We start from the raw sequence: 10,373 nt of genomic DNA, 5'->3' as shown, positions 1-10,373 counted from the left end.
TATTCTGAGCACAAAACCTGGGTGTGGGGGAGGGGGGGAAGGGAAACAGGTAACAAGATGACCCCTGGTGTCTGAGGATGTGACGCTGTTGGTTTGTGTAAGAGAAGTATAAATATATATATATGGAACTTTCCTTCACTAAACTTCCATGATGTCTTTTATATTAAACAAGAAAAACTGAGGTTATCTGGTGTGTTTTGTATCGTTGCCCCGTGTGATGGCTGGCCTCAATGGTTCTGAAGAAGGGTCTCCACCCAAAGTGTTGCCTATACCTTCTCTCCAGGGATGCTGCCTGTCCCACTGAGCTACTCCAGGGATGCTGCCTGTCCCGCTGGGTTACTCCAGGGATGCTGCCTGTCCCGCTGGGGGTTACTCCAGGGATGCTGCCTGTCCCGCTGGGTTACTCCAGGGATGCTGCCTGTCCCGCTGGGTTACTCCAGTTTGTTGTGTCTGCTATCACCGACCATCAGGTTCACGGTAGTTTGCCAGTGTCCACACTGAGGGGGAGGATGTGGAGTCTTGGGCTTTCCTCCCGTTCTCTTTAAGTGTTTTTGTTTGTGCAACAAATGGGAGGAGGTTCCCAGTTGATGAATCGAGGGGCAACGCGGAGCCTCTGCCCAACGTTTGTTGTCGACCTTGTGTGTGAAACGCTCAGCTCCAGCCCCAGTAACCCACGGCCAGTGGCAACCTGGATCACAGCGTGACACTGTGTCCATGCATGTGAGTATATGTGTGTGTACATGTGTGTGTGTGTCCATGTGTGTGTGTACATGTGTGTGTGTACATGTGTGTGTGTACATGTGTGTGTACATGTGTGTGTGTGTCCATGTGTGTGTGTACATGTGTGTGTGTGTGTCATGTGCTGTGTGTGTGTGTGTGTACATGTGTGTGTGTGTCCATGTGTGTGTGTGTACATGTGTGTGTGTACATTTGTATGTGTCCATTTGTGTGTGTGTGTGTATATGTATGTGTGTGTACGTGTGTGTGTCCATTTGTATGTGTGCGTACATGTATGTGTGTGTACGTGTGTGTCCACTTGTATGTGTGTACATGTATGTATGTGTGTGTATATGTGTGTGTGTCCATTTGTATGTATGTGTGTGTACGTGTGTGTGTGTACATGTATGTATGTGTGTGTACATGTGTGTGTGTGTACGTGTGTGTCCATTTATATGTGTGCACATGTATGTGTGTGTGTACATGTGTGTGTGTCCATTTGTATGTATGTGTGTGTACGTGTGTGTGTACATATGTATGCGTGTCTGTACGTGTGAGTCTGCATGAGAGCGTGTGTGTGTCCGTGTGCACATATATGTGTGGGTTACATTGTGACTGAGAATGTGAATGTGTCAGTTTAGTTTATCGTCACGAGGTACAGTGAAAAGCTTTGTTGCATGCTAACCAGTCAGAGGAAAGACAATACATGATTACAATCGATCCATTTACTGTGTATAGACACATGATAAAGGAATAACGTTTAGTGCAAGATAATGGCAGTAAAGTCCGATCAAGGATAGTCCGAGGGTCACCAATGAGGTAGATAGTTGTTCAGTACTGCTGTGCATGTGTGTGTTAGATTGTGAGTGTAAGAATGTGTTTGTGTGTGTACATGCATGTGTGTACGTGCATGTGTGTACGTGCGTGTACATCTGTGTGTGTGCGTGTGTACATGCGTGTGTGTGTGTGTGTGTACGTGCATGTGTGTACGTCCGTGTGTGTGTGCGTATGTGCATATGCGTGTGTGTATACGTGTGTGTGTATGTGCGTGCGTGCTCTTGTGTGCATGCATGTGTACGTGGGTACGCGTGTGTGCGTATTTTCAGGTGTACAGGTCAAAGTTACACAGGTTGGACACTGCCGCTCCATTGACGTTCCAGGAACAGAGCTCTATCTAACTCTCTCTTTTAAATCCATCCAGTGACTTGGCCTCCACTGCCCTCTGTGGCAGAGAATTCCACAGATTCACAACTCTCTGGGTGAAAAAGTTTTTTCTCATCTCAGCTTTAAATGGCCTCCCCTTTATTCTTAGACTGTGGCCCCTGGTTCTGGACTCCCCCAACATTGGGAACATTTTTCCTGCATCTAGCTTGTCCAATCCTTTTATGATTTTATACGCTTCTATAAGATTCCCTCTCATCCTTCTAAATTCCAATGAATACAAGGCCAGTCTTTCCCAATCTTTCTTCATATGACAGTCCCGCCATCCCGGGGATTAACCTCGTGAACCTACACTGCACTGCCTCACTAGCAAGGATGTCCTTCCTCAAATTAGGAGATCAAAACTGCACACAATACTCCAGGTGTGGTCTCACTGGGGCCCTGTACAACTGCAGAAGGACCTCTTTGTTCCTATACTCAAATATTCAGTCTACCCAATATTATTTCTCGCCTAATGCAGATTTCTCTGTCTCCCTAGATCCTCTGTCCTCCAGTACATCCTCACTAAGGGAGACACAAACAAAGTACCTGTTCAACTCTTCTGCCATTTCCTTGTTCCCCATAATAATTCCACCTGTTTCTGCCTTCAAGGGACCCACATTTGTCTTTACTAATTTTTTTCTCTTAACATACCTAAAGAAGCTTTTACTATCCTTTATATTCCTGGCCAGTTTCCCCTCATGCTTCATCTTTTCACCCCGTTTTGCCCTTTTTGTTTCCATCTGTTGTCCTTTGAAAGTTTCCCAATCCTCTGGCTTCCGGCTACTCTTTGCTGTGTTAGACATCTTTTCTTTTAGTTTTATTCCATCCCTAACTTCCCTTGTCAGCCACGGTCACCTCTTACTCCCCTTAGAATCTTTCTTCCTCCTTTGATGAATTCTGAAGTCACCCAATCCCCTAGCTTGCTGCTTCTTTTGATGAAATACCATCTTTAACTTTAGTTAATAGCTCTGCCTGGACAACTTTTCTCAACTTTTCTAAGCCTTGAAGGGATTTCAGTTTGAAAGTGAATGTGAGCCTTGCTTGTTTACTGTCGGTGTTAGAATATATCCCGGGGTACAGAATAATGAAAGGCATCGATAGAGTGGATGTGGAGAGGATGTTTCCACTGGTGAGAGAGTCTAGGACCAGAGGTCACAGCCTCAGAATTAAAGGGCGCTCGTTTAGAAAGGAGGTGAGGAGCAACCTCTTTAGTCATAGGGTGGTGAATCTGTGGAACTCGTTGCCACAGGGGGCTGTGGAGGCCAAGTCAGTGGATATTTTTAAGGCAGAGGTAGACAAATTCTTGATTAGAACGGGTGTCAAGGGTTATAGAAACTTAGAAAATAGGTGCAGGAGTAGGCCATTCGGCCCTTCGAGCCTGCACCGCCATTCAATATGATCATGGCTGATAAATCCAACTCAGTATCCTGTACCTGCCTTCTCTCCATACCCCCTGATCCCCTTAGCCACAAGGGCCACATCTAACTCCCTCTTAAATATAGCCAATGAACTGTGGCCTCAACTACCCTCTGTGGCAGAGAGTTCCAGAGATTCACCACTCTCTGTGTGAAAAAAGTTCTTCTCATCTCGGTTTTAAAGGATTTCCCCCTTATCCTTAAGCTGTGACCCCTTGTCCTGGACTTCGCCAACATCGGGAACAATCTTCCTGCATCTAGCCTGTCCAACCCCTCAAGAATTTTGTACGTTTCAATAAGATCCCCCCTCAATCTCCTAAATTCTAGCGAGTACAAGCCGAGTCTATCCAGTCTTTCTTCATAAGACAGTCCTGACATCCCAGGAATCAGTCTGGTGAACCTTCTCTGCACTCCCTCTATGGCAAGAATGGGTTAGGAGGCAGAGATCAGCCATGATTGAAGGGGCCGAATGGCCTAATTCTACTCCTAGAAAATTGTGAATGTGAACTTATGCCCGGCCCACATCTCTCCCCTCCTGCCCTCATAGTTTCCTAGATGCTGATTTAGGATTCTGCACGAAACACAAAGTGCCGGAGGAACTCAGTGAGTCAGGCAGCATCTGTGGAAGGACGAGGACAGGTGATGTTACAGGCCAGGACTCTGCTCCCAGACTGGACCACATAGACGATGCCCCCTATACACCCACCCCCGTCCCACTCCCCACCTTATACCACATATGGGATGAGAATGGAGGATGAGTGGGGAAGAGCAGGGGGGCGATGTGGACAGGGTGGGGGTGGGTGTGACACCACGTCTGTACCCCATCTACATTGCCCCATGTCGGGAGACTCTGGGAAATACTTCCCCCCTTTGCCTGCCTCTGTGTCCAGTCCCCCACCCCACCCCCAGGGTGAAGTGGCCACAGAGGGGTGACCCCTGCTGACCCCTGCTGACCCCTGCAAGATCCGTCTGTAAACTGGCGCCAACATTTTCCACTTCACTGATTTGAAATGTTCTTATCCTTGACCAATTCTGCGGCAAAAATATAATTGTCTAGAATTTAGTTCCACATTCTAATGAATGTTGCCCCGAGGCCTGTTATACTTGCTGGTGTTTGTCGCGCCTGGCTGGGCTTTATACAACTGTACACACACACACACACATCACACACAGAGTTTCACGTCTAAAGTCTAAGGTCCACATCAGCAGCTGCACTGACTGACTCACGCCGACAGCTGTGTGTGTGGACAGAGTGGACACTGTGTGTGGACAGACACTAAATGCTGCAGTAACTCAGCGGGTCAGGCAGCATCTGTGGAGAGAAGGAATGGGTGACGTTTCTGGTCGAGACCCTTCTTCAGACCATGGGTTTCTTCAGACTGGAGAAGGGTCTCGACCCGAAACGTCACCCATTCCTTCTCTCCACAGATGCTGCCTGTCCCGCTGAGTTACTCCAGCATTTTGTCACTATCTTCGGTTTAAAACCAGCATCTGCAGTTCCTTCCAACACACTGTGTGGACAGAGCAGTGCACTGGACATTGGCAGGGGAAACTGGACTGAACCTTGGCATTGAGTGTCCAGGGATGGGGGCTAGTGACCCCCCCACCCACATCACCTGTCTGAAACCCCTCCCCAACCAACCGACCCCACACGCCACTAATTCTCTCAGCGAATGGTGGAGAGAAAATCCACAAAGCCACGAATTAAAATACGTCAAAGTAATTGAACAATAAATAGGGATTGATCTGGATTATTCTGTTGTTGGTTTAAAGCTCGCAGTTTAATTACAGGATGAATGAAGCGCGGAGCAGAGCCTGTAGAACCCCCCCCCCCCTGTCTGGAGACCCCCCCCCCCTCTGGAGACCCCCCCTCCACCTCTGGGGACCCCCCTCTCCACATCTGGAGACCCCACTACACCTCTGGAGACCTCCCCCTCTCCACATCTGTAGACCTCCTCCGCACATCTGTCCAGGTACCTTGACACACAGAACCCACGGCCTGTAAACTCTGATGTAACCTGCGTGACCCACTCACCACAGGGCGGTCTCTGTCCGTGACTCCCCCACCCCCCTCCCTCCCTTTTTTGAAGGTGATGTTTCGGGTCAGGACCCTTCTTCAGACTGATGATGGTGGGGGGGGGGGGGAGGGGGGAGGGGGTAAAATCGGCCGAGTGATGGCTGGATACAGGGGAGGAGGTTGAATGGTCCATCTGTGAATTGTCTAGTGTGCCATTTAGTGTGAACAGCTTTAAGACGCCTCCCTCGGCAAACTGACGGTGTGATTTAGTTCCCAACACTGAAGACTTTGTTACATGTCCACATGACCGGGAATGGGAGAACGTGTCAGTATTGATGTGAAAAATGTTCCGTGATATCCCAGTCCCTGTAATACCAGTGTACCCCTACACTCCCCCCCCCTCTGTGTACAGACCCTGTACTGTGTACACCCAGTGTCCAGCCCCTCTACTCCCATCCCTGTAACTGCACATTCGCCCTTTCCCAGATTCCGCCCTGTTCCTCCGCTCAGCCCAGAAGCTGCTGTTATTCCTGCAATGCCCCTGGTCATTGCTGCCAGTGCTCTGTGTGTGTGAGAGAGAGAGGGAGAGAGAGAGGGAGGTAGGGAGCTGGTGAGGCAGGGAGAGGCAGGGAGAGGGAGAGGCAGGGAGAGGGAGGCAGGGAGAGGGAGGCAGGGAGAGGGAGAGGCAGGGAGAGGGAGAGGCAGGGAGAGGGAGAAGGGGGCAGGGAGGGGAGGCAGGGAGAGGAGAGAGCAGGGAGAGGGAGGGGGAGAGGGCAGGGAGAGGGAGAGGCAGGGATAGGGAGGCAGGGAGTGAGGCAGGGAGAGGGAGGCAGGAGAGTGAGGCAGGGAGAGTGAGACAGGGAGAGGGAGAGGCAGGGAGAGGGAGAGGCAGGGAGAGGGAGACAGGGAGAGGGAGAGGCAGGGAGAGGGAGAGGCTTGGTGAATGTACTGGCTGGTGTCAGATCCAGTGCAGCTGGACTTGCTCACTATCTCCTGCACTGAATGTGATTGGTATTTTCATTGATCAACATGATTGATTCCCTGCAGATGCCACATGTCCGTGGAGCCTGCAAAGATGCCAAGTCTTATTGAATCCTGGGCAGCTCCGGCTCACATGGGCAGCTGGTCAGTTCATCGTGGGACCGGCTGCACATTGACAGATATCTCCCGTCAGCCCGGTAACCTGGTCGAGGAACACAGGTGGTGTTCCAGCTGTGGCCAGAGGTGCAGACAGCTGCACAACGCTGGTGAGTTGGGTGACGCTGGTCTGACCAGCAGGGGAGGTGGACGGTCAAGGCTGAGGATGTTTGGGAGATGGGACAGTGACCGGCAGTGATTCGGTCAACTCTACCTGGAGTACAGTCCCTGAAGGTGTGAGTCTACCTGGAGTACAGGCCCTGAAGGTGTGAGTCTACCTGGGCTACAGTCCCTGAAGGTGTGAGTCTACCTGGAGTACAGGCCCTAAAGGTGTGAGTCTACCTGGAGTACAGTCCCTGAAGGTGTGACTCTACCTGGAGTACAGGCCCTGAAGGTGTGTGTCTACCTGGAGTACAGGCCCTGAAGGTGTGAGTCTACCTGGAGTACAGTCCCTGAAGGTGTGTGTGGAGTACAGTCCCTGAAGGTGTGTGTCTACCTGGAGTACAGGCCCTGAGCAATGCCCTGGCTACATTGGCTGATGGTCTATTGGTAAATCGGACACGCACAGCGCTTGTAAGCTTTATACAAATCGTTTAATACAATTTAAATTGTTCTTGCAGAATTAAAGTAGCCAGAGGTAGTTATTTTGGTTGTACAATGACTGTAATTTGATGTAAGGTCCACAAACTGATTCTACCCCACGGGGAGTGTAACACAAGTGTCCCTGAAGCAGAATGTGAAATCTACCTGGAGGTATCACCAGATCCCTGAGTACGTGAGTCTATGTGGAGTAACAGTCCCTGAACCACTCTGAGTCTCTTCAACCTGGAGTCCCCTCCCCCCTGAAGGTGTGAGTCTATCTGGAGTACAGCCCCTGAAGGTGTGAGTCTACCTGGAGTACAGTCCCTGACCCCCTCACCCCCTCTCCCCTCACCCCCCTCCCCCCCACAGGCCCTGAAGGTGTGAGTCTACCTGGGGTACCCCCTCTCCCCTGAAGGTGTGAGTCCCCTCATCCCCTCACCCCAGGCCCCTCAGGTGGAGTCACCCCCTGGTACAGTCCCTGAATCCCCCTCTGAGTCCCCTCACCCCTCCCCCCCTCTACAGTCCCCTCACCCACCTCTTCCCCTCTCCCAGTCTACCTGAGTACAGTCCCCTGAAGGTGTGAGTACCCTCTCCCCTCAGTCCCCCTGAAGGTGTGAGTCTATCCCCCCTCCCCCTCAGGCCCCTGAAGGTGTGTCAGTACCCCTCACCCCTCACCCCTCCCCCCCTCCCCCCTGTGAGTCTACCCCTCACCCCCTCGCCCTGAAGGTCCTCCCCCTCTACCCCCTCTCTACACCCCCTTTTCACCCCCTCCCCCTGGAGTGATCACCCCTCTCCACTCACCCCTCACCAATGCCCTCCCTACCCCCTCTGATGGTGTCTCTATTGGTAAATCTCCCCCCACGCCCCTCACCCCCGTAAGCTTTATACAAATCCCCCTCTCACCTCCCCTTACCCCTCTAAATTGTCTTCACCCCCTTCCCCCTCAGCCCCTCACCCTATTTATTTTCCCCCCCTCACCCCCTGACTGTATTTAATGTGTCAACCCCTCAGACCTGATTTTTGCCCTCCCCCACTCCCTCTCCCCCCTCACAAGGTGTCCCGATCGCCCTCATCTAAATCACCCCTCACCCTAATCACCTCAGAACCTCACCCCCTCACCCCCCCTCCCCCCTCACCCAGGGTGTGTGTGGGTCCCCCCCTCCCCCTCAACCACCTCTTCCTCTCCCATTCCCCCTCACCCCCTCACCCCCTCCCCTCCCCTCACCCCCCCTCTCCCCTCTCCCCCTCACCCCCTCTCCCCCTCACCCCTCACCCACCTCCCCCCTCACCCCCTCTCCCCCTCACCCCCTCACCCCCCACCCCCTCCCTCACCCTCTCCCCCCTCCCCCCCCCTCACCCACCCTCCCCCTCACCCCCTCACCCCTCACCCCTCACCCCCCTCTCCCCCCCACCCCCTCTCCCCCTCACCCCCTCTCCCCCCCCCCCTCACCCCCTCTCCCCCTCACCCCTCACCCCCTCTCCCCCTCCCCCCCTCACCCACTCTCCCCCTCTCCCCACTCTCCCACTCTCCCCCTCACCCCTCACCCCCTCTCCCCCCCTCCCCTCCCCCCTCACCCCTCACCCCCTCTCCCCCCCCCTCACCCTCACCCACTCCCCCTCACTCTCCCTCCCTCACCCCCTCTCCCCCTCACCCCCTCTCCCCCCACCCCCCTCATCCCCCCTCACCCCCTCTCCCCTCACCCCCCTCACCCCTCCCCTCCCTCCCCCTCGCCTCCCCCCTCCCCCCTCACCCCTCATCCCCCCTCTCCCCCCTCCCCCTCTCCCCCTCACCCCCTCACCCCCCTCACCCCCCCCTCTCCCCCTCACCCCCTCACCCCCCCTCACCCCCTCTCCCACAGTCTGTGCCCTGTGAAGCTGTGGCGTGTAGGAATCTCATTATTCTATTGCTGGTTCCTATGGCAATGGAACATTCTGCATTTTGAACCTTCTGCATTCTCTCAGATATTGGGATGAGATGGTAGATTAAATGATCAATATATTGCTTTGTTTCTGAAACAGCTGACAGAGCAAGCTTAGTTACTTAAGATAGACACAAAGTGCTGGAGTAACTCAGTGGGTCAATGGATGAGTGATATTTCGGGTGGGGCATGTTCTCAGAGATGCTGCCTGACCTGCTGAGTTACTCCAGCACTTTGTGTCTATCTTTGTTATAAACCAGCACCTGCAGTCCCTTCCTACACATTTTATTTATTGTTGTGTTAACCAAGTGTGGTGGGTTGCCAGAGGAGGTAGTTGAGGCTGGGACTATCCCAACGTTTAAGAAACAGTTCGACAGGTACATGGCTAGGACAGGTTTGGAGGGATATGGACCAAGTGCAGGCATGTTGGCCGATGTGGGTGTAGGGCCGAAGGGCTTGTTTTCACGCTGTATCACTGTGAATCTATGACTCAAAAGAACAAGTCAGGAGCAGTAAAATTCTGACTAAAGCATCTCGAACTGAAATGTCTCCCGTTCCTTCCCCAGATAGACACAAAATACTCGGGTAACTCAGCAGGACAGGCAGCAGCATCTCTGGAGAGAAGGAATGAATGTCGAGACCATTCTTCAGACTAGTTAGGGATAAGGGAAACAAGAGATATAGATGATAATGTAGAAAGACAAACAATGAATGAAAGATATGCAAAAAGTAACAATGATAAAGGAAACAGGCCGTTGTTAGCTGTTTGTTGGGTGAAAACGAGAAGCTGGTGCAACTTGGGTGGGGGAGGGATTGAGAGAGAGGGAATGCCGGGACTACCTGAAGTTAGAGAAATCAATATTGTTACCGGTACTATTTCCGACTACATTTTATCTGTGTACCACCCGCTCCCCTGACATCAGTCTGAAGAAGGGTACAATCCGAACATCACCCATTCCTTCTCTCCAGAGATGCTGCCTGTCCCGTTGAGTTACTCCAGCTTTTTGTGTCTATCTTCAACATTCATACCACTGGGGTGTAAGCTGCCCAAGTGAAATATGAGATGCTGTTCCTCCAATTTGTGTTTGGTCTCACTCTGATACTGGAGGACACAGAGGACAGAAATATCAGTGTGGGAATGGGAATTAAAGTGTTTGGCAACGCTCTCATCGAGTCCACTTCACAAGATTTGATATTGTTCAGCCAGAGCTGGAGATACTTGGCATCATCATTATAGGCAGCGAGATTGGCAGCTGTGCATTGGTTTTCCAGTTGAGGGCATTTCAGCAGGTGTTCCATTGTTTGTGGTTCAATGCCACATTGTCGGAGTTATATCCCCACTTGTTTACAGACTCTGCCAACACCAATTCTCAACCAATGGAG

The sequence above is a fragment of the Leucoraja erinacea genome, chromosome 36 (assembly GCF_028641065.1).
Source record: "Leucoraja erinacea ecotype New England chromosome 36, Leri_hhj_1, whole genome shotgun sequence".
NCBI lineage: Eukaryota > Metazoa > Chordata > Chondrichthyes > Rajiformes > Rajidae > Leucoraja > Leucoraja erinaceus.
Note: the sequence above shows the minus strand (reverse complement) of the source record.